General features: G+C 37.9%; 1 long non-coding RNA gene across 1 annotated transcript; it reads right to left on the bottom strand.

The window, feature by feature from the left end:
• Positions 1-21,855: 21,855 nt before the first annotated feature.
• Positions 21,856-23,885, bottom strand: LOC139361742 (uncharacterized). The gene is made up of 3 exons (XR_011619332.1): positions 23,820-23,885; positions 22,181-22,265; positions 21,856-21,992 (listed from the first exon to the last, which is right to left on the bottom strand). It is a non-coding gene; the product is annotated as an uncharacterized lncRNA (long non-coding RNA).
• Positions 23,886-25,929: the final 2,044 nt, after the last annotated feature.

Raw genomic sequence — 25,929 nt, 5'->3', positions numbered from 1 at the left:
ACAGAGACTAATTTACTTACAAACTGGCTTTTTATGGAAAAAGTTTGGCAAACCTTGATCTATATTCATCTTTACATCTATATCTACATATAGTTTTTGAAATACCCATGACACTTTGTTTACATCTCTATCATTGTCACTTAGCTAAATTTACTTAATAGTTGTTTGTTTACTTTTTGACTACCTGATAAACTGTAAGCAACTTGAGAGCATATATATTAAATTTTTTATTAATCTTTATTTCCCTTGCTAGCTAGCACTTAGCACAAGACCTTGCACATATAAGACATTCACTAAATATCTTTATTGAAGTCATAACATATGATTTTTTATGCAAAATCACTTCAGTCTTAACTTTGGTGTGAATTATAGCACATTATGATATATACCTTTATATACACCCACAGATACACACAGTACATATATATGTATATAGTTATTTATAGCCAAATATAAATATTTATATGTGTACACAGTGTTTACAAACAGAAGCTTACAATTTCTATGAGATAAAATTGATAAGACAGCATGAAAATAGATTGCAGTGTTTGTCAGATATGGACACATATTATAAGTATTTTATATTTGAATTGTAACCTATGTTCCCAATCGAATTGTAATATTTTCCTTATGTGATAAATGCATAATCCTATTGTAAGTGGTGGAAACAATCACTCATTTGGGCTCTCATATTTTCAGCATATTCAAACTTGTCAAAGAGTGTGCCTCTGACTATCAGTTTACACATTTGTTAGATGAAGAAGTAAACAAACAGCAAAAGTGTGCCGGTTGCAGGATGATTTAATGCCATATAATACTTGTTTTTGCAGTCCAGAAAAATGTCAGTGAACTACCTTTTATAGAGTACGTGCTTTGATTGTTGCCACATTGGCAAAAAAAGTGGAGCTAAATAATTTCTTTTGGGCTTCTTTGGCCAAATTGTACACATTTTTTTTTGAGAAGGTTGGCAGGAGTTAGAGCATGAGTCCATGGAACAGAGCCACACTGGTTGTTACCCAGAGAGCTTGGACCTAAATCCTTGGCCCCAGGAGTATTGTAGTCTAATTTTTGGAAAGCCAAATTAGAGTGGATGAATAAAGAGGCAAAAGTAGGGAAGGAGTTATAGTCAGCATCCTTTAATTTGTGGGTATAGGCTAAGAAGTTAAGGATCGACGTAGTTCGGCATGTAAGTACAAAGTGTTTGGGGCAGTTGGTGGACTTTCAACATCTAGTTTGGAAATAGTCTGAGTATTCTGTAGCTTTTACTCTCAAATTTTGTTTTGCATAATGCCGTGGCTATATGATGAAAAGTGATTCCTATGAAGACGCTAGCTAGACTTTGACCTTGCCCTTATCATGGCCAGATGCCATCTTTGTATATCATCCCCTAAACCATCAATTTGTAGGTGGAGATGTCCCATTGTAAATTCTTTTCACCCAACTGGTGATGTATGAGTAATGGGTTGCCTCTTGGATAACATCAGCTGTGGATGGTATGCACTTCCCCAGGCTAGTGGGAATTCTAGCTCCTGCTATCTTCCTCTACTCATGGGAACATGTTGGAATTCAATAAAGTAAAAAAAAAAAAGAAAGAAAGAAAAGAAAAAAAAAAAACATTGTTAAAGGGAATATGTTAAATTCACAAAGCATTTGCCAATTTTAGTGCCATTTTACTTGTAATAAGAAAATGTTGATTTTTGGCTGGGCGCGGTGGCTAAAGCCTGTAATCCCAGCACTTTGGGAGGCTGAGACGGGCGGGTCACGAGGTCAGGAGATCGAGACCATCCTGGCAAACATGGTGAAACCCCGTCTCTACTAAAAAAAAATACAAAAAAACTAGCCGGGCGAGGTGGCGGGCGCCTGTAGTCCCAGTTATTCAGGGGGCTGAGGCAGGAGAATAGCGCGAACCCGGGAGGCGGAGCTTGCAGTGAGCCGAGATCGCGCCACTGTACTCCAGCCTGGGCGACAGAGCGAGACTCCGTCTCAAAAAAAAAAAAAAAAAGAATGTCTTCTTTTGAGAAATGTCTGTTCATATCCTTTGCCTACTTTTTGATGGGGTTGTTTGTTTTTTTCTTGTAAATTTGTTTGAGTTCTTTGTAGGTTCTGGATATTAGCCCTTTGTCAGATGAGTAGATTGCAAAAATTTCTCCCATTCTGTAGGTTGCCTGTTCACTCTGATGGTAGTTTCTTTTGCTGTGCAGAAGCTCTTTAGTTTAATTAGATCCCATTTGTCAATTTTGGCTTTTGCTGCCGTTGCTTTTGGCGTTTTAGACATGAAGTCTTTGCCCATGAGTATGTCCTGAATGGTACTACCTAGGTTTTCTTCTAGGATTTTTATGGTATTAGGTCTAACATTTAAGTCTCTAATCCATCTTGAATTAATTTTCGTATAAGGAGTAAGGAAAGGATCCAGTTTCAGCTTTCTACTTATGGCTAGCCAATTTTCCCAGCACCATTTATTAAATAGGGAATCCTTTCCCCATTTCTTGTTTCTCTCAGGTTTGTCAAAGATCAGATGGCTGTAGATGTGTGGTATTATTTCTGAGGACTCTGTTCTGTTCCATTGGTCTATATCTCTGTTTTGGTACCAGTACCATGCTGTTTTGGTTACTGTAGCCTTGCAGTATAGTTTGAAGTCAGGTAGCGTGATGCCTCCAGCTTTGTTCTTTTGACTTAGGATTGTCTTGGAGACGCGGGTTCTTTTTTGGTTCCATATGAACTTTAAAGCAGTTTTTTCCAATTCTGTGAAGAAACTCATTGGTAGCTTGATGGGGATGGCATTGAATCTATAAATAACCTTGGTCAGTATGGCCATTTTCACGATATTGATTCTTCCTATCCATGAGCATGGTATGTTCTTCCATTTGTTTGTGTCCTCTTTTATTTCACTGAGCAGTGGTTTGTAGTTCTCCTTGCAGAGGTCCTTTACATCCCTTGTAAGTTGGATTCCTAGATATTTTATTCTCTTTGAAGCAATTGTGAATGGAAGTTCATTCATGATTTGGCTCTCTGTTTGTCTGTTACTGGTGTATACATTCATACAGCCAACAGACACATGAAAAAATGCTCATCATCACTGGCCATCAGAGAAATGCAAATCAAAACCACAATGAGATACCATCTCACACCAGTTAGAATGGCAATCATTAAAAAGTCAGGAAACAACAGGTGCTGGAGAGGATGTGGAGAAATAGGAACACTTTTACACTGTTGGTGGGATTGTAAACTAGTTCAACCATTATGGAAAACAGTATGGTGATTCCTCAAAGATCTAGAACTAGATGTACCATATGATCCAGCCATCCCATTACTGGGTATATACCCAAAGGATTATAAATCATGCTGCTATAAAGACACATGCACACGTATGTTTATTGCAGCACTATTCACAATAGCAAAGACTTGGAATCAACCCAAATGTCCATCAGTGACAGACTGGATTAAGAAAATGTGGCACATATACACCATGGAATACTATGCAGCCATCAAAAAGGATGAGTTTGTGTCCTTTGTAGGGACATGGATGCAGCTGGAAACCATCATTCTTAGCAAACTATCACAAGAACAGAAAACCAAACACCGCATGTTCTCACTCATAGGTGGGAACTGAACAATGAGATCACTTGGACTCGGGAAGGGGAACATCACACACTGGGGCCTATCATGGGGAGGGGGGAGGGGGGAGGGATTGCACTGGGAGTTATACCTGATGTAAATGACGAGTTGATGGGTGCTGACGAGTTGATGGGTGCAGCACAGCGACATGGCACAAGTATACATATGTAACAAACCTGCACGTTATGCACATGTACCCTAGAACTTAAAGTATAATAATAATAATAAAAAAAAGAAAAAAAGAAAATGTTGGTTTTTTATAACTAATCCCAAATTTGTATCTGCCTATACAATGTAGTCGAGATTTGCTGATCTATAAAATCATTTTATCTTATTGTCACAATTTTCAATACCTTTAAAAAAGCCCTGTTTTAATTACACAAATAATATGTTATTAATTCAGAAACATGAAAAATATATTAAAAACACTTGCATCCTATTGCACTAGCCAGATGCTGTCATTGCAAATATTTTCCAGCTTGAGAAAGAAAAGTGTATCTCATTGTTATTGACTTTTACATTTCTACATTATTCTTGGGGTTAAACAATTTTTGTGTTGTGACTACTTAGTTTTCTTTTTGGCAAATTGTATAGTAGAGTACAGTATAGGCTTTGGAATTAGGATGTGTGAGTCCAGTTTTGGTTCTGGTATTTACTAGCTTTGTGGACTCACACCCTGTATTTCAGCTTCTTCATTTATAAAATGTAGAAACCAAGAAGATCTTCTGCACCAGTTTGCTATGAGGAAGAAATGAGATGTTTTATGTAAAATACCTTAATACAGTTCCTGGTACGTAAGTCTATAGATGCTCAAGAAGCTCAAGTGAGGGTACAACTATAGCTTGTCTTAAAACCATACCAGAGGTTCAGTAGAACCCTGGTATGAGGTGGGCCCAATTTCATATTTTCATATTGTATATCAGAGATTAAACAAAAAATAAATTTTTAAAGAATGTCATATGACTTCCTTTCATCTGTCCCTATGACACTCACCCATACCTGAATTGAATCCTGCTGTTTCAGAAAGAAATCTTGGCCATAGAAGAAATTGCATTTAAAGAAAGCAAAACACTGCTACAGCCAGAAGTCTACTTGAATGATAGGAGTCTACAAGCTTGCGGGCAAAGAGGCTTAAGTCTCAACCTTGCCAGTGGACACAGAGCCCATGTGGCCGTGGGTATTTTAAAGACATTTTCTAATCCTGTGAGAACTTTTCATCCATCTGTGTGATTTTTGATTTAAGTGACCAGCTGCTTTAAAATAGACTAAGCATACGACATGGGCAGTCAGTACATCTTGAGAAGCAGGAGGGATTTTATTCATTTAAAATTGCATTTCCCTCATTCCTGCATGACTCACCCCTGTATTATCTTTCATCAGAGCATCAAATGTTACTAAGAAAGACTGTTTCCACTCCACTCTTAATCCAAATAAACAGCACCTTTTCATCTCTGAGCTGGCTTCTTCAGGCTGCTTATAGTTGCCTTCCTAGTGCCGTTTAAATCTGGGTTGGTTTTCACGAGAGCTGCAGGAGGATAACAGAGCAAGAAGTTTCAAAGCAGATGTATCATGGCTCACAATGCAGGTGAGCAAGTACTTCAAGAGGTTTTGAACCTGGCTTTACCTCCGTTTTCTAGTGCTGACTGAAAAGCAATCAATGAGCCAGGCTAGTTAAGAAATGAGTAATTTCAGAGATTCAGGAACACTTCATACTGGATTAGGTTATTTAGCACAGGTGTTTTAATGATTATAATATATTGAAAAACCTCACACTGCTGGGCGGCCCTCAGACTCACAGTGGTTGCCTCCTGGTTGGGCCCAGTTCTGCCCTTGAAGACAAGGGGAATTGTGAGCCTGCAGGAATTTTAAAGCCATGCCTCAGACTGAAATCAGATAGTATTTGAGTTCTGGCAGCTGCTACACCTTTGTCTGGGTTGAGCTTGAAAGCCTGTGCTTTCTGAAGGCATTTCTTTGTATCTGCATTTACAATTAGTATGTTGAAAAAGAAGGATGGAAGGGAGACCTGTACACAATATGGGAATCAGAGAAACTCTGAAATGCCACTCATTGCATTTTTTCCCAAGGAGTCACAGGAACACACGAAGCACAGGTGGTAACGTGATGGTGATGGAGGGGAGGGTGAGTGTAAGGGGGGTGATAATTGATGGGGGCCCGGAGTCCAGACTGCAGCTGTCCCCAGGTGCACCCAACTGCATCTGTTCTTCTGCAATGTACTACACAGTAGCAGATTTTGGATTATTTAAGCAGGGGAAAACAAATCAGGAAAGTTAACAAAGCTCTTGGAGGAGGAAGGTGAGGAGGTGTGATTACCACATATGAGGAAGGAAGCCTTCAGGAAGGGAATAAATTGGATCAGGGGTTTTGGCACCCAGCACCAGAGACACCTCCCATCATATCACCTGTGAACTCTGTGGTTCTGAGAAGGGTGAGCAGGTGGAGAACTCATTGGCTCCAGACAGTCCCACTCTTGTGCAAGGTTGGATTTTATCATGTGGTGGATTTGTGTGAACACATGGAGGGGAATTATAAAACTGAGATAAAGTTGTACTCGTTCTATCTTCTTCTTTTTTCATCTTTATTAAGACTACAGGAAGACAATAGAACTATCTGCAGCTACCAGGAATGTTCTTCCAAGCCAGTGTTCCCCCAAGTCTCTCTAATGCAATGATATTGGTAAAAGAAATAAATTCATTTACTGGATGTGATACTTAATGCAGGCCTGAGGCTGGAGTCCCACTGTCTGTCCTGAGTCAGTGAGGAGGAAGGCCAAATAGACAACATTGGGATGATGGGAAATTCAAGCCATTTGTCATCCGCAATTCAGATCATATGATATATTTCAAGATTCCTCCTGACATAGTTATATTGGAAAAGTCTTGAAAGGTCTTCACAATGTAACAGTAAAATCTGACAGTGAGGGAAACTGGTTATTTCTTTTCTTTATTTTTTTGATATGACTTTTCAAAGGTGGTGTTAAAGATTTACCAGGTTTGATTTAGGGGACCATAAAGACATTGCAGGAGAAATAAGGTCAGGGTGTAATAAGGAGTTATCATACTGTCTAATGACGCTTCTTATGTTAAATAACTTTGGCAGATAATCCTTCCATGGAGTAGGTGGGGAGCAGGACAGGAGCAGTGCTGAAGGGGAGGGATGGCAGATCCATGTAAAGGGTATTCTCTGGACCTTAAGAGTGTATGATTATGATGCTAAGCGAGTTACTATAAAGAGCAAACGCTCTACCTGGAATTCTAACAATAGTTCACTATAATACTGGAACTTGAATTGTAACTCCTGTGCTATTAAAATATATCAATTGGTGTATTTAGTATATTCAATTTACTAAGCATACTTTTTTAGCTATATGGAGAAAAACATAAGGCTTCTATATCAAGAAAAATGAGACTGAAGCAAAGAAAATCAGTCTATAGAATGCCTTGAAATAACTAGATTTACTTCAGGTCGAGAAACAACACTTTTGTATATAGTGGTATAACCCAGGTGGTACAAATGGTTAAAAAGTGTTCTTGATTGATTCTTTGGTAAACTCACTCAGTCCATCGGTTACCATGCTTTTGGCTGCAAGTAACTTAAAAATGAATTAAATAGTGGCTCATGCCTGTAATCCCAGCACTTTGGGAGACTGAGGCGGGCAGATCACAAGGTCAGGAGATCGAGACCATCCTGGCAAACACGGTGAAACCCCATCTCTATTAAAAATACAAAAAATTAGCCGGGCAGGGTGGCGGGCGCCTGTAGTCCCAGCTACTCGGGAGGCTGAGGCAGGAGAATGGTGCAAACCCGGGAGGCGGAGCTTGCAGTGAGCCAAGATCGAGCAACTGCACTCCAGCCTGGGTGACAGAGCAAGACTCCATTTAAAAAAAAAAAAAAAAAAAGAATTAAATAATGAGAAGAATTTGTATGGTTACAAAACAGGAGCACTGGAAATAGACATTTCCAAGACTTGTTAATTCAGTGTCCAGAGATGATCCCAGTGATCCAGGTTCTTTCCCTGATCTGTTCTCTCATCCTCTGTTGGCATTTCCCCTCAGTTTGTTTCCTCATGGACACAAAGTAATGGCTGTGACCCTAGGTGTCATGTCCTCACACAACCATATGGAGCAGCAGAAAAAAGGAAATTTCTCCTTAAACGTTTCTTTTTATCAGAGAAGGAACTTTTTGGGGAGAAATTCCTTAGGAGACTTCCCTGTAAATCTCGTTAGCCAGGGTTGTATCACAGGCCATTACCTTAGCCAATCTCTTGCACGATCAATCAAATTACCAAGAATAGTTTATACTAATTGAGTCATTGTGCATATTAAGGTTTTGAACAAGACCCCCCCCCCAAATAAAACACAAAACCTATTTCATCCTGGGGACATTTCTATATGCAAAAACTGCATGGCCTAATCCTAAGAGAATTATTTTCACTTACAAAATTATTACCTGACAACAAAAAAGGTGATTAAAAAGTGGAATAAATTGCATAGTATCATGCACACAGAATACTATTGTTGCATTAAACTGTAAGCTTCATGAGAGTAGAAACTTTCTTTCTTGTGTGATATATCTCCAGTGTGGAGAATAAAGCCTGAAACGTAATGGAAGTACAATCAACATTTGTTGAAGATATGGATCCTTGTTTCTTAGCCATTGCACAGCCCCACTAAATGCCTCACTCCTGTCCTGCTTCTTTCATTCATGCACTTCCCTCCAGACCTGGTCTATCCCGGACCACCAGGATGTGTGTCCCAGGAATGTGTGCACCACCAGATTCCCCAGCCAATATCTGAGCCTCATTCCATTCCTCACTTCATCACTGACGTCTGTTTTTCCACCAACTCCAGTGGTAACCTCCCCTCCCTCGCCAAGGGGTTTTCTCATTATTTCCAAGAGTCTTTGACAATATCTCAGGGTACCCATGAACATGTCTCCCATATCTTAAACTCTGTCTCTCTCAGTGGTAGGTTACCTGGGAAGCATTTGAGAGGGCTATCTCAGTCGGACCACAGTGTCCCAAACCCACCCTGAGGTCATACTTACCTGTTGTGAGGGTGCTGCCTCCAGTGTCCTGAAATTCACATGCCTTCCCTCAGAATATCAAACAGTGCTGAATTCCCTGTGGTCCTCATAGCCTTGAGGACACATTGTGATCTGTACAGAAAAATCAAGAAAACTCCCCTTCCCATGGTGTCACAGCTTCTCACGTATCCATCAAATAGAACTTCTTATCTTTGTTGTCTACCAGAGTTTCTTGGTTTCTTCCCATGAGACATAGAGCTCTGGCAGGACTCTTTGGGATGGGGCTGGGGAGCAGACACCATACAATCAATTTTGTTTTCTCTACTCATTTCTGCTGCCCTTTGTACTGGAAGTCATTATTTTTCCACTCTTTCCTTCTGCTGCAATCTGAATGTGTTCCCCAAAGTTCATGTGTTGAAACTTAATCACCAATGCGATATTATGAAGAAATGGGGTCTTTAGGAGGCGATTAACTCATAAGGACAGAGCCATTGTAAATAGGATTACTAACCTTATGGAAGAGGTGGAAGGGAGTGCCCCTTTTTGCCCTTTTATCTATTCTGTCAGATGAGGACACCTAGGTAGTGCCATTAAGGAATGGGCCCTGACCACTCACCAAACCTGCTGGAGCCTTGATCTTGGACTTCCCAGCCTTCAGAACTGGGAGAAATAATGTCTGTTGTTTATAAATTACCCAGTCTAAGATATTTGCTATAGCAGCCGGAATAGCATAAGACACCTTCCCCCATTTCCTAAGATACAAGTACATGAATTTTATATAGACTAAGCCAGGAACACAAACAATACACTCGTAATTCTTCCTTTTCTCCCTTCCCAAAGACTAAGGTGTTTACTGCAAAAACAAAGAGGTCTTGAACAGGAAGAAGAAGATATCAGAACCACCTATAGAAAAGACTCAATTCTTTACTAGTTGGTCATCCTTTCATTCCACAGTTGTTTGTGAGACCTTTAAATGCCACTGTGGTAGGAACGTTGAGTGTTCTGCACACATTCTCTCAGCTTTGGTCTCTACACGTTTCCAAAGCTGCTTATGAAAGCACTTTCAGTGCTCTCCAGAGGCTTCTTCTCTGGAAGGATGGGTGGCCCAACCACAAGGCAAGCTGAAGAGTGCAAATGCCTCTAGAAGCAGTGCTCAAAAGGCACATGGGAACTGGTGAATAAATACCTGCTCTCCATATTCCTCAGCTGGGATAACTCTGAGGTGTTTCCTATATTATCTCCTACAGTTCCCTGGGAGGATTGAGTCTCAGTTGTCCACAGCAAGTTATCTGCTTGATAATGTATGCCTTATGGGATTTTTCTCCTCCTTGTCTCATGTCCCCTTTCCTTTTCCAGTTTCCTGGGATCATGTTCCAAATATACTTCCTGCACTCAAATCCTTATGTCAGGATCTGCTTCTGGGAACCAAATCAAGACAGATACTAAAGGGCATTAAGTCTATCAGGATTAATTTTTAAAAATTCTCAGTCTGAAATGTACTTAAATTGACACTGCTTTGATATCTCTATTATGGACCAAATTCAAGCACATTTAGAGAAATATAAATTCTCCATGTTAGTTTCAGCAAAGGTCATGAGATATTTTGGAGACGCACACACATACATGCACACATAGATACACACAAGATAATATAAATGTGAATATTTCTAAGAATAATACCTTGAGTTTTTAGTGACATTTTCTGCCTTGTTTACAAGATGTATTCTTACAATATAAATGTACAGGAGGTTTTCTTTAAAATTTTTGACTTTCTTATGTAGTGCTTCTGTTGTTGACAGTAACTCCAACTGCCTCTTGTTTGGTACTGAAGTTCATACAACAGACTATGAGCCAAAGTTAGTGATTAACTGTTTTGAAAGAATCTCCCAAAATATACTTGTTTGTAATATGTCTTGCTTTTGTGTCTCAGGTGTAAAATAATTGGCATTTTATGCCCAATTTGCCTTTTGCAAGCGGTATGTTGTGCGGTGAGACTTGAGTGTCTTCGTAGGACACATTTTCAGAATAGTAGTTCAAGGCACTTTCATAATCCCGTCACCTGGAGGTGAGACTTCTCATTTCCCACCTCTGTTTTCATCCAGGTCATCATAAAAATGTCCAATTTTCCTTCTGGAGTAGACTGATTCAATTTTAAACATAACAATTTATGAAGTGTACATTATCTTCTCCCAGAGTAATATTCTCTGACAGTAACCTCAACTGTTTTTCTTTTCCAGAGATATAATGATGCTTTAAAATAATTCCAAGTGGTTTCAATAAGTTAATCTAACACTGCTGCTTTCTTTTGATGGTATAAATTTGAGACCAAATGGCTTATTTTGATACACTGTTTGCTGTGCCTTTATTAAAGTACATATATTTGTATTAAAAATATATAGTTAAAATTAGATAATGTGTGCAACAGATGCCTCAGTTATATGCTCTATTCCTGAGCATTTTCCTATTTCTGGCAAAGAGTTCTAAGTTTTCATACTCTTACTATGAACTAAAGGATTAGCTGAGACCACCCTGTCTCAAATACCAGAATAGCTGGCTTGCGAAATGTGTCCTCTTTTGGGAGGGAGGTTCAAGTGTCATTCTTGTTCTAGGCATGCAATTTTTACTTCCCCTGACTCTTCTTATTTTAATGGCATCTCTTGCCCAACCTCTTCCACTGCTGCTGTTGTGTATTTAATTGATCCAGAATGGACTCAGTCTCTACTCTTGGTTCCAAGACTCCCCATCTCCCCCCAGATAATAATTTCTTAGAACACTCTCTTTGTTGTATGGGGTTGATTTTACTGAAAATTTGGTGCAACAGAGGACATTTACATCACAGAAACATAGTCACTTTATATTAAAAGTTTAGACAGCCTTATACATAAAGGCAGTTTAGATACTCCCTGCCCTGGGATATTTCTCTGATCATACCTTCCCACACGGTGCCCTGGCCTGAACACTGTTGATCTGCTTTCCTATCCCTTTTTTTTCCCTCAGCAAAACAAGCCCAATTTATTGCATTCTATTCCACTGAGAAATTCAACTGATCTTTTGTTCTCTCCTCTTCTGAGGGTCTATCTTTTCACACCTAAGTGGCCCCTCATGAGATTTTGTTAAATAGACACAGTTCCCACCCTAAGAGGGATTCTCATGCCAGCTCTTAAGACAACTGGTTTTCCTTTTACTCTGCCATAAGAGCTTTGTAACCAGTCTTCTCAAGTCCTGTCCTACTTCACACCAGACTCCATGTGTTTTTCAACCGTAAACTTTATCTTGTCACTGATCCTCTGTTTTAAACCTTCCCACTGTTGTTGTGCCGTTGCTCAGAGCTTCCTTCCTGGTGCTGTGCAGGAGAGGGGAATAGCAGCCACTGCAGAAGCTTCTAGAACCAGCTCCTCAAAAAACTAAAAATTTTAATCTGTAATAAGGCAAGAAAAAGTGTTGCCTTGATATACTGGTGGAAATACACTGCAGGTGGGGGAAGAGAACAGAAGGGAAAAACAAAAAATAGACTTCAACCTCTGAGGAGGGGCGGGCCTGCATGACAGCTCAGCATTCAGCTGGGAGAGGGGCAGGAGAATTTGCGAAGGCCCCCACCCCCGCTCTTGTCAGACTCAGGGACACCATGCCTACCTAGAATTGAGGATTAATCAGAGCATCAGATGATGCCTTCCCTCCTCCACTTTCCCAACACCAGGCTAACAAACATCAAGTAATAATAGCAGTGGAATAGACCTGTGAGAGCTGCAAGAGACAGATTGTCTTTGGAGAGCAGCATAAAGGGAAGACCCAAATCCAACTGGGAAGTAAATGCCAAGGAAATGACCTTTTAGAAGCCAGCACCAGCCTAAAGAGATGGTATGACTAGCAGAATTTGAAGTCTGAAGTACAATAAGGGTAACTATAGCAATAACAAACCTGGCAACCAGCCAACTCCTGAATAGATTACATAAACCTTCAGCACTAAAGGCCCGGCAGAAGGAAAGGTATGCTCATCTCCCAGCATAATATATAGTCACCCCAGTATTCACTGTTTTACACTAGATGAGCAGCTTTCAACAAAAATATGTGTGACATATGCAAAGGCAAGTAAAGCACACTTGGAAGAGACAAAGCAATCATCAGAAACAGACTCAGATGTGACACAGACAGTGTGGTATTGGCAAAAAGACAGATACGTAGACCAGATAAATAAATATGAAGCTCAAAGATAGACCCACATGAGTACAGTCAACATATTTTTTGGCAAATGTGCAAAGGCAATTTAAGGCAGAGAAGATGGTTTTCAACAAATGGTGAGGAAAAACTTGATATCCGTATGTAAAAAAAAAAATAAAAAGAAGCTCGACATATACCTCAAACTTTACACAAAATAACCAAAATAGATCATTGACTTAAATGTAAAATATAAAACCATAAAACCTCTAGAAGAAAATTCATGTAACCTTTGGTTTGGGAAAAAAGGTGTTTAATTATGAAACCAAAAGCAAAATCTATAAAAGAAAAATACGTTGATAAACTGAGCTTTATTAAAAGTATAAACCTTTATTCTTTCAAAAACACCATTAAGAGATTGAAAAGAAAGTCCATTGTGATGGTTACTATTAAGTATCAACTTGACTGGATAGAAAGAGGCAAAGAATTGATCCTGGCTGTGTCTGTGAGGGTGTTGCCAAAGGAGATTAACATTTGAGTCAGTGGACTCGAAGAGGGAGAACCACCCCCTCAATTTGGGTGGGCACAATCTAATCAGCTGCCAGTGTGGCCAGAAGAAAAGCAGGCAGAAGAACGTGGAAAGACCAGACTGGTTTAGTCTTCTGGCCTCCATCTTTCTCCCATGCTGGATGCTCCCTGCCCTTGAGCGTTGGCCTCCAAAGTTCTTCAGTTTGGGGGTTCAACTGGCTTCCTTGCTCCTCGGCTTGCAGACAGCCTATTGTGGGACCTCACCTTCTGATCACGTGAGTTAATACAACTTAATAAACTCTCCTTTATATATACATCTATCCTATTTGTTCTGTCCCTCTAGAGAACCCCAACTAATACGCCTATAGACTGGACACGTCTAATAGGATACTTGCATCCAGAATATCTTAAAAAAAATCAGAAAACCCAACAATATAAAAACACACAGCCAGCTTTAAAAATGGGCAAAGATTTGAACAAACACTTTATCAGTAAAGATATATAAATACAAATAAGGATAAGATAATATGCTCAACAATCATTAGTTTTCAGGGAAATGCAATCTAAGATAACAAGGAGATGCCATTACATTAAGATAGTTAAAACAAAACAAAACAAAACTGACAATCCCAAATGCTGATGATGATGCAGACTAACAGGAACTCTAGTTCTAGTGGAATGCAAAATGATATTGTCACTGTGGAAAACAGTTTGGGAGTTTCTTATGAAGTTAAGCATGCACCTGTCTTATGACTTACCAATCCTACTCTTAGGTATTTAACCAAGTCGGTTGAAAACTTCACACAAAAAAAATGTATGTAAATGTTTATAACAGCCTTATATATAATTGCTAAAAAATTGGAAACAGCTTAGATGTCCTGCAACAGGAGAATGGATTAGCAAACTGTAGTTTATGCTTGGAATGCAATACCTTTCAGCAAAAGTAAGGAACAAATTATTGATTCATGCAATGGCTTGAATGAGTGTTAAATTCATTTTCTTTAATGAAACAAGCTAGATACAGAAGTATACATGTCATATGCATCCTTTTATATAACATTCTGGAAAAGGCAAAGTTATAGCCATAGAAAGCAGATCCGAATTGAGGGAGTAGGGACAGAGGTGAACTACAAAGGAGTAACATGAGAGAATTTTAGGGGTGATGCTCTGAATGGTATTGTGATGGTGTGTATAAGGCTCTATGCATTTGTCAAACCCATAGAACTGTACATCACAAAAAATAAATTTTACTCATACAAATTTAAAAAATTAACCAGGATGCCAGGGAAAGCCAAGAGGAACACAGAATGTAAAAACAAATGTATGATATAATAACTAAAAGTGGTAAGGAGGAAAGAAGCAAAACTTTTAAAGAACATTACTTTAACTGGATGCTATAAGTCCTTTGTGCAAAAGGGCTGTACACAAACTACTTACCCTAATTGAGAAATTGCTTCCCACAGTGATATAGATTAGCAATTCTAAAACTAGTTCACATGTATACTAGGAGTGAACAAAAAATATGCATACAGTGGAAAACTAATGCCATACTTTTTATTGCCAATGAAAGAAGTTTACGAATAAATAGGAGAAGTCTGTTACAAAGATCTCTGTGGTTGTAGATTAGATTCAGATATATCAGTATGAACTTGTTAATTTTATATATATATATATACAGTTAAATATATAAATAATTACATGTGTGTATATGTGTGTGTGTGTGTGTGTGTGTGTGTTTATCAGTTACTACACTCACATATATTCCCTGAGAGGGACAGGCAGTAGTGACACCTTAGTAGCAAGAAACATACTTAGTGCCCAGAACATTGTTTCTAAACACCATTCATCAATAAAAGGAATTAGGGATTCCTGGAGAAAGAGTGGAGGCAGGAAAAAGATAACATGAGATTGGATCACCTTGTGGTTAAGAAAGTGATAAAAAAAAAAAAAAAACATTTAAAAGAATATAACAGTCAGTAAGCTTAAAGAGCCCCCAATGGCCAAAGCTAGAACAATTTGAGCAACAAAAATAAATAGCAGTAGTACTGGATTATAGCCCAAAGAAGAAAATAGATATTTATGAGTGCATATTTATATAAATAAGTAAATAAAAACTTTCTTACATGGAAATTCCCAATAATAAATACAGGCAGAATAAGAGAAATAGAAAATTATCACTAGAACAATACAGTAATACTTGTTCAGCCAAGACACATTAATGAATGCTAAAATGAGTGGGCAAAAGTTAAAGGAGAAACTTTTGCATTACCCCAAAGTATCTCTCCAACATATTCATTAATTACTATGGTGGTTTTCACCATGTTCATGAATTCCTTCCTCCAGGAAGGAAAGCTTAGTTCTTCTTTCCTTGGGTGAGAGCTGGAACTAGTGACTCACTTCTAATCAATAGAGTAGGAAAAGAAAAAAAAAAAATCACATTACAGTAGAGAAATCTGGCAGAAAACTATCTTAACCAAGCCATCATGGTGACTATCACCAATAATAAAGCATAACAATATCATATACCTCCTGGTATGATGCACTGAGAGGGCCGCCTCACTTCTGTGATATTCTTCTCCAAATCTCATAATCTTAGTCTAATCATGGGAACACATCAGACAAACTGAGCTTGAAGTACATTCTACAAATTTTCTGAGCAGTATTCTTCAAAAAGTTCAAGGTCATGAAAAACAACGATAAATTGAGGAACTGTGCCAGATTGGAGGAAACTAAGAAAATGCAACAACAAAGTGCTATGTGAATCCTGAGTTGGACCATAGAATGAAAAAGGGACATTAGTGGAAAACTAGTTGTATTAGTCTGTTCTCACACTGCTAATAAAGACATACCTAAGACTAGGTAATTTATAAAGGAAAGAGGTTTAAGGACTCACAGTTCCACATGGTTGGGGAGGCCTCACAATCATAGCAGAAGATGAAGGAAGAGCAAAGGGACGTTTTACTCGGCAAGAGAGAGCTTGTGCGGGGGAACTCCCCTTTGCAAAACCATCAGATCTCATGAGACTTACTCACCATCACAAGAATAGAACAGGAAAGACTCAATCCCATGATTCAATTACAAATCTCCCCCTGGGTCCCTCCCATGACATATGGGAATTATGGGAGCTACAATTCAAGATTTGGGTGGGGACACTGCCAAACCATATTACTAGTGAATCTGGACAAAGTGTAATTTAGTTAATGGCATTGTACCAATATTAATTTCTTACTTTTGATCTTGTATCATGGTTATGTAAGATGTTAACCTTAAGAGAAACTTAGTGAAAGGTATACAGGAATTCTATATACACCCTTACCATCCTCTGTAAATCAAAAATAATTTCAAAACAAATAGTTATTTTTTAAAAAAGGATTACAACATTTTTGAAGGTTTACACTTTGGAGGTTTTCACTTCTGAGGACCAAGAAGCAAAGAGCAAAGAGCTTCTTGGTCCTCAGCAAGATCATCAGCATGGGTACAAGGAGCTATTTTATTTTTTGTAGGGAATACTGATCTTGCCCTTGGAATAATCTTAGCATCAAGAGTAATAATAACAATAGTAGTTTACATTTGTTGAGTGCTTATTACACACCAGCCACCTTGCCAAATACTTTGCATAGATATCCTCTCATTTCATACTTGCGCACTAGTCTTATGAAGACATTCTGCCCAATGTTATAGATGTGGAAACTGAGGAAAAGTGAAGTTATGCTGAAGGCTACATAATAAATAGCTGTTGAGCAAAATGGGATTCAAACTACTTAAGATGCCTAACTCCAAACCCATGCTAATAATAATAATAATTTGAATAAGTAATATATGCTATAGAATCTACTAAATTTTCAAGAGTGTTATTTTGTTTATTCTGTCTGGGAGGTTGGCATTTTTACTGTCTTCAGTTGATTGATGGGAAAACTAAACCCTGGAAAGGAAGCACCTTGCTAAGATCCATATCTATAGATCTTAAGACTTCACTCTTAATTCCTAGTCCACCTCACTGTCTTTTCAAAGATGTGTCTTTTCCTGCTGCTACTGCTAAACTCAGGGGCTACACCATGGTATGATTTTTAAAATGATAAAACCGTGTTCTAATGTTCACCCTGATTTCAATTGCTTTAAAATCAAAGTGATTTAAAATTGTTCTTTGTAAGTGCCATGATACCCAGGATGCAGCTGTAGGAACACCACTGGGTCCCTGGATGTCATGGTAAGGGTTTCACATAATATTTCACATCATGATGCCATCTAAAAACTCCCCACCTACCAGCCTGTGTTGCAGGCAGTTTTTATCAGTATAAACAGTTAGTACTCTTTATGTCACAGTGCCTTCCTTTCAAAAGGCAATCTAACAGAGGAATTTTCTATTTTTATGCTCTGAAGTAAGCCGTTAAGTAAAAGTGTCATCAAATGATTTCTCAGAAATTATAAAGAAACAAAAGGACCATAAACAAGATAAGGTGGCAGGAGGAAACATTAAAAGAACCTTTCCGAGCTGACTGGCAAAGAAACTCCTGAGGTGATGGGTAAGGATGAGTTTGCCTCTGCTGCACATTGCCTTTCAGGCTTACTGCTTTCTAGAGTTCAGTCCTTGCATTGAACTTCAGGGAGCCATTTTGCACAGGAAGGGGCTGTTACACCCAAATCATTGCTGTCGTTGATTTAGGTAAATATATCTTGGGGTCCCTCACCTTCATCTCCATATGGGCCAGTCTGCTAGAAAAGAGCCCACCGCCAAGGGTAAGAAAACAGTAGTGCCCTATAACTTTGCAACCAGGTACCATAGGCCAAGGACTTTGAGGGATGATGAAACCAGACTGGAAGGTGAAGTACCATGGGTTCCAGAAATAGAATGTATTTGAAAGTAGAAAAATTCACTATTGTTAATAACCAGGGCTCAAGAGAAGCCTTTTATATTCTGGGGTTTTTTATTGAATACTCCTTATTCATGAATTGATAGAAGGAAAGCATTTATAATATAAAATAGCAATCTATTTAGTCATCAACAAATATTTACTGAACTCTCACCATGAACTAGGCATTATGCCAGATGCAGGGATAGAAAGAATTGTAAGACATAGTCTCTGTTTTGGAGGACTCATCATTTGTGGGGGAAGATGGACTTGAAAACAAATAATTGAAATTCAGTATGATATGTCTCAATACAAAGTAGGTACTAGTTTGTTGAAAGGACCAAAAGAGGGTGGGATTTTCTCTGCTCAAGAAAGATTTTCTGTAAAGATTTTTTTTTTCTCATGGGGATAAAGTAATTATTAGTGTTAAACTATTTGGTAAGATAGTGTTACATGCATCTGCAAGGATGGTGCCATCTATTGTCAGGCACAAAATTAATCTGAAGTTAAATGAGTCTTGTCTTTACTGCTTCTTTTTATCTATTCAGTGTAACTAAGCCAGCTCTCTTGTGCTCTTACCCTCCTAGACAGGAAAAGGCCTTCTGATCTACTCCTGCTCCAACTTATTCCAGGATGGTGACATGCATTTTCACCTATACCATAGTGCCATGTTCCTAAAATGTGCTTGTTTGTGTCTCATTTCTGCGTTTTTGCATACACAATTTTTCCCGTCTGGATTGTCTTCATAAAGGCCTAACAAAACCCAGTCTATCCTTTCACAGTTCTACCCCAATATTACTTCTTCCAAGAGCAACCTAACTGGAAGTACAGCCTTTCTTTTGAATGCCTAGAGGGCATTGTTTATGTCTCCTTAATTTCACTGCTCACACACTTCCTTAGCGTGCAGATATTTACACCTCTACCCTATACATGATTTCAGACTTTTTCAGTAGTCAACTGGAACACTGAATTCAATATATTTGGCAAATAAATGCACTTATAGAAAATGATGGTGAGAAGTTGCTAGAAAACTTAGAACTGACCAACTGTGAACAAGCCAAGAATGCTCCACAAAGAGAAGATACATTCCAGAATTACCCAGTGAAGAATGGGGTATGAAGGCATTGTGCCTTCTCAAATATCTGGTAGGACCCAGTCAGGGCCAGCTTCATGGTCATGCAACCTGTGCAGTCACACAGGGTTCCAGGGTTGATTTAACATTCTGCTACTGACATCTTGAAATTCTTAATAATTTTTCACAAGGGGATCTGCATTTTCATTTAGCACTAGGTCTTGTAGATTATATAGTTGGTCTTGCACTCAGTTTAGGAAATTATTTCAAGATTCATAAGAGTTAGCAAGAACTGTAAACACTGACCCTTGTTTATTACCTGGCGATGTACAATTGAAGAAATCAAGATGATCTGCATAATGTTCTTGTAGGGGTCATGAGGCTATTACTTCCTTTCTGCCCTGATACTAACCCTCACTACCCCCTTCCCTCTAAAACAATTCCACGCCTCTAGCTAGCTGGAGAAAATGGATGTAAGATGGTATATTAGTTTGGTAGAGTTGTCATAACAAAGTACCACATGCTTGTTGCCTTAAACAACAGAAATTTATTGTCTCGCAGCTCTGGAGGCTAGAAGTCCAAGATCACGGTTGGTTCCTTTGTGGTTATGAGGGAGAATTTACTCCTGCCTCTCTTCTAGGTTCTGGTAGCTTTGGCATTCATTGTCGTGTAGATGGTGTCTTCCCTGTGTCTTTACATCTGAATGTGTCTGTCAGTGTCTACAGTTCTCCTATATATAAGGACACCTCTCCTACTGGATTAGGGCCCACTCTAATTACTTCATTTTAACTTGATTTTCTCTATGAATACCCAACTCCCAAATGGGGTCATATTCTGAAATACTAGGGGCTAGGACTTATGACGTCATTTTTTTTTTGGAGGGGGATATAATTCAACCTACAGCAGGAGGATTTTGTCATACAGAATTATTATTTGTATTTAATTGAAATTAAATATCTCAATTTTCTGTCCTATTAAAAGGAACTTTCCTACTCCTTTCCCTTAGAATTTTACTGTTTAGAGGGGATTAAAATCACCTTTCTATCATCACATACAAGGTGTCATTAGGATGTCGTTAGGATGGTTTCCCCATCCACTCTCACCCTCATGCCAAGAGGTAACATACACATCAGGTCGACTCCCGAACCCACATGATTTAGCCACATGAGCGGCACAGTTATCTAGAACTGGAAGGAAACTAAAGGTAACTTAGTAGGATATCTTTATTTTACTAAAGAAGAAATCCAGGTCCAAGAGGTTAAAATAGTTTGCCTCAGAGTGCTCACCTAATTAAGGGTTGAAGTGGGATGAAAGTCATGTCATTCAACTATGAATATAGAAGCTTTTCAGTGTATTATTATTTCCACATATTCACATCCACAAATAAATATTCTAAAAACTTTAGGTAAGAAAAGTTCAAATACATAGCACATGTATTCCCTCTCCAATGTTTACGAAAAAGGTAAAAGCCTTAAAAATGCTCACAGGTGCCATACAGATGATGGAAGTGAAGCAAGAAGGTGGGGTGTCAGTAATAGAGAGTTCAGCAAACCGAAGAGCACAAGCCCTTCCCATGAAAGGGATGGAAGGCAGTAACCATTTCTCAGCCCAGCTGTTTACTGCCCTGTGGAATTACGTGCTCACTTTTCCAGATCTTCTGATATTTAAAGGAAACCTAATGATCTGGATTTTATTTAGAATACTCAAATTTTAAGTGTGGTGCAAAAAATATACAAATTTAAAGAAGCACTGTATAGTCACACAGAATTTTTCAGGGAGCTTGCCCAGTTTGAAACCTATTTCATATCTTCTCTTTTCTTACTTTTCCAATAAACCCTTTACTCCTTGGATGGTTGCTAGGTTTAGGAACCAAAAGGCATTCCTCAGGAACAAATGTAATCACCTTTGGAAATATGTATTTCAGGCTTTCTGTTGGACTTCCCCAAGCATTCTTTCAAGGCTTTTCACTCTCCTAGTACATATGCTATTGTTCATTTTCAAGGTTGGTATGCAATAGTAGGAAAGTTTGTATAGTTGGTAATTAATGGGACTAAATTATCTGTCATCTTAGTATTTGAATGTCAAAAAGGTTTTATGAGAAGGATATCTGTTTTTCAGCGTGGGGTTAAAAATTCAGCTTCTCTGAGGTACGCATCTATTTCAAATGTTTTAGGGCGTGGAGGCCATCTAACATTTAGCACTATATAGTGTGTACAGGGGGTTTATCATAAAATGGTAACAATGCTGGCTCAAACTTAATGTACTTACCCTTTTCTTAATTCTCCAGGCAGGGTAATTTTTTTTTCTCTTTTAATCTTTAATTTCACTCACCAAGACTGAGTGTTAAATCTGTGTTGTTTTTTTTTTTTCTTTGAAGAAGAGGTCAATCACTCAAACCATCACAGAAGCCTATCTGTTTTACATTTATTCAATGACTCCTTTACTTCCATTTGATTTTCTACCTGTATAAAGTTAAGCCTCCTTGGTTTGTCTGTTAGCATTATGAAGGTGGCATGGGTGTATTTTCTGTTACAGAAGGAGTGACTTTCGGCCTTTGAGGCACTTGACCTAACGGTATTATTCCTTAGACAACTTACAATGGCTTCTTTTCCTTTCTTTCTTTTTCCCTTATTAGGCACGCAGGCACTCTGGTGGTGTTTTTCATTCTTCACAGCGCAGAAATTGTGTGAAAGACAATAGGCTTGTTTCTAATTTGGTGTTTCCGAAAGCTTGGCAAAATAGAAATAAGACTGTATTCAAAAGTTGAAAAAGAGCATGTAAATAGCAATAACTGAAATTTGTGATTAAACAATTAACAAAAAAGAACCCTATGAAGTCATTAAAAGTATAAAGAGGGAGCACTTCCTGCTTTCTCATTACTGGGTTGAGCTGTTATTATTTAACACTGATTGAGTACCAGCCACGTGGGAGCCATTCTGTGAACAGCAGAGTTGGAAACAGTCACTTTCTAGTGGCATTCTCTCTGGAGTCAGCAACAGAACCTGAAAAAGTTTCAGATAGCACTCTATAAAGATAGGGAATCAAGGGAAGGGAATATAGGCAACCTGAGTATTGGGACTAGAGTAGAGAAAAATGGGCTTTGGAGCAAAACAAATACACAAACAAATAATAAATTTGAGTTTGAATCTTGTCTTCCCTCTAGTTATCTCCAGAACCTTGAACAAACGATGTAATTTTTCCTAATCTTAGTGCCTTCATCTTTAAAATGGGAGTGCAGTATACCTCTTGCAGTTTTCACGGGACATAATGATCACAGAAAGTCTAAGAACATTTTAAATCCTCAGTAAAAGATAGTCATTTTATTATGATTATTGTTACTAGCTGTCTTCATTTATAACCATCTCATTGTTTTATAATATTGATGAATTCTAAGAAATTTCAATGTCATAAAGAATTTGCAAAAGAGAAATTTAAAGAGATCAGAGAGAAAGTGTACCAGTCAGTTAGGATTGTGTTATTTCATTTGGCTTTAAGCCAAGCAAATATTCAGCTGCCAGTTAAAAATGTACCACCTGCCTTCGCCCTCCCTTTAATATATTCTTTAAAGTAGTATGGTGGAAGATATCCAGCTACATTCAGAGTATGCTTTTTAATTTGCGGTTTTGAGCATCCAGATTCTTGAAGGAATCCTAGCTTTGGACTTATAAACAATGAAGGAATTTGAGGGCTTTTACTTCCAACATGTTTAAAGGGAACATTGCTATAGACAAATGCATTTATACTATATTTTGCTTAGGATTGTACTCTGTTCATATAGAATGATGATATTTTCTTCTCTGAGTAATAACAGATGCAAGTTGAAGATAATGTAATAATGGCTTGGTAAAGATAAGTATATTTTCACTTGTGAGAGATGGAACACGTTAGAAGAAAGCAGAGAACAAAAGCACTGTCCTGCAGTAGGAAATATATTTGATGACCTGATGCAAATATTATATACTTTTGAAAGTGCTTGATGTTATAAGTATCATTTTGTACTGTACACTTCCCTCATCACATTTGCTATTTTATTTTAATGCACCCGATTAGCACTGGAAGTGGAGAGTGTTATGGATAAGAAATTATATAAACATGGAGGATAGAGCTGTGGTGATCAGGAAAAAGCTGAGGGAGCAGGCAAAGGAGTTATCCCACAGAGAGGCTTAACCTCATTCTGGAGGAAGAAATGCAGCAGGAAATGCAGCCGCGTTCAACAGATGAGAATATTGAAAGTGGCAACTACTTACATACAAAGAGAATTTTTAAAAAGAATCAAAGATACCTAGTAAAGTGCTGGGCACATAGTAGGCACTCGATATAGATGAAAAATTATTTTTATTAGCCCGCTTTCTCCAGAAAGTATGACATTATTGCTGGCTAGTGGGAAATGAGAGGGTATTCATTGAATGCTATTATGTGTCACAAATATTCTGATAAAAATGATTTTAATTTGCACCATAGCATTTAAATTTTTTGCCTTCCTAGGGACTCATCTTCCTCAGTTCCCTGTGATAAACTCTTGTAGAGCCACACTAAAGGAGGCTTTTAGCTCTCACCTATGGTCTTCATCATGCACCTCCTAGATTCAAAAGTTCAGCAGGGCCATGTCAAGCTATATCAATAAAAACAAACAAAGACAAAAATGTAACATTCCATACCTTAAAACGCAACCTTAGTAACGTTAAAGACACGGAAGGACTTGAGATGTGGAGATTCTCTACCACGGTCTTTGCATGTATTATTTCTTACAGCTGTTCCTTTCTACTCCCTCTTGCACACGACTTTAGTTACTCCCTGTTCTCCATCCCGCTGATAAAATCTAGAATTCCCCCTCAAATTAGAAAATAAAAAAAAATCTAAAAATTAAAATTAAAAAAATTAATTTTTTTTTTTTAAATCTAGAGTTTACCAAAACATTTTCTATCTCAGACTTGGGAACCATATTGTTAGTTCACAGTTAAGAATGATATAAATCTATTGGATGAGTTTTAATTAATTCTTTCCCTTGGCTGATTAGTAAGTTTCTGCAGTGAGTACAAATGTTTATTCCAAGGGCTGAAGAATGCATTTATAGGTTTGATGATGAACTAGAAGGTCATACCCAAAGGATATTTGTGTCCATTTTTTTGGAAAACTGTAAAAGAGTGTATTATTGTGAGTTGGATAATGGTGGGTTCCTTCTATACTTAGTAATTTCATAGCAATGATACAGCTGTGTACTATGGAAACCACCCAAACACTTGGCAGAAGTAGAATACCAATGTACCAATGGTTCATTTCTAATTAAACTTGTTTATTAATTTTTTCCCAGGGTGTGTATGACCTTATTTCAGGTTTGAGCTTTTTCAGAGATACAAGGACTGAAAGTGGGCAAAGAAGGGCTATTTTGTAATGTTTGAGACTCATTTTTTCTGAACCATCTCCTTCCTTCTTTTTATCCATCTCCTGATAACAGGCATCTATTTCCTTACCTTTTCTCCTTCCTGTCTTTCATGCAAGATTTGTAGGGAATAATTTGATATCAGATAGTGTAAATATAAATATAAATAGATGCTGCTTTTCTCAAACATATTTAAAATATTTAAAATCTGATTTTGATTATGGATTGAAAAATGATGTCACATTTATTGGGAAATTAGATGGTAGTGAGCTGCTAGGAGGAAAGAAACATTATAGAGCTTCTGGTTTAAACACAAGGTGACAGTAAGTTATGGGGTTTTTTTCTGAAGACTAACATAGCCCTTCCAGTTGGCTTAGGAATTCTTTGGGACTTATATAACTTATAATTAATAACAAATGATCGATGCAACTGTTCCAGTTTGCTAAGGACTCTTCCCCACCTCTACCCCCAAATCATCCTAAACTTAAGAAGGATAATTCAAATTTCAAAACGAAAAGCCATCATACTACATTGTACTTTGCAAAAATGCCTTCTGATTTTGCTTTTTCTAATATATAACAGTTTTATATTCAACTGTTATATTAGAAAATGATTGCAGAAGTAGAGAAAAGAAGGCTAAAGAGAAGAAAACCAAAAATATAGTAGTTTTTGCTCATTCATTTGTTCCCTCAGAAAATATTTATAGAGCACCAAGAACTAGGTACTGTGGAGAGTACAAATAATATTTTTTCTCATTTGAGAGGAAAAATAATTTCTGATTTATCTTAAAATAACAAAGTCCTTATGTAAGAAAAAAGATTTTTAAAGTATCACACACAACAATTTCCCATTTGCACAAATATCTGGGCACCATGTTGCACAATCCTACAGGGTGACTTCTGCATATGGAACTCTGTACGAGGTCCCTGTTGATGTTGTGGAATGCCCACCTTACTCAGCCCTCTGAGGCAGCTCTTTGATACTTACTTTAGGGGCAATAAAAAAATGACTCTTTATCTCTAATGTATTTCTCTAGAAATTTTTCTTCTTTGTTAATATGATAACCACATTTCCTCTTACTCTTAAAACAAACAAATCAACAAAAAAATTCCAAATTAATCCAGATTCTCTAAGGTGTTTTCTCTTTAAAGTTCATTCTTTACTTAACATGGGGAGAAAGATGAAACAATGAAGAAGAGTTTTAAAACAATTTCTAGTGACTTCCCCATATTATAGATTAGTTAGGGCTATGGAAAGGCAGGTCTTCTCTCTCTGATTGAATGGAA

The sequence above is a fragment of the Macaca nemestrina genome, chromosome 2 (genome assembly GCF_043159975.1).
Source record: "Macaca nemestrina isolate mMacNem1 chromosome 2, mMacNem.hap1, whole genome shotgun sequence".
NCBI lineage: Eukaryota > Metazoa > Chordata > Mammalia > Primates > Cercopithecidae > Macaca > Macaca nemestrina.
The sequence above is the reverse complement of the archived record's forward strand: the minus strand, read 5'-3'. Positions and strand labels throughout refer to the sequence as shown.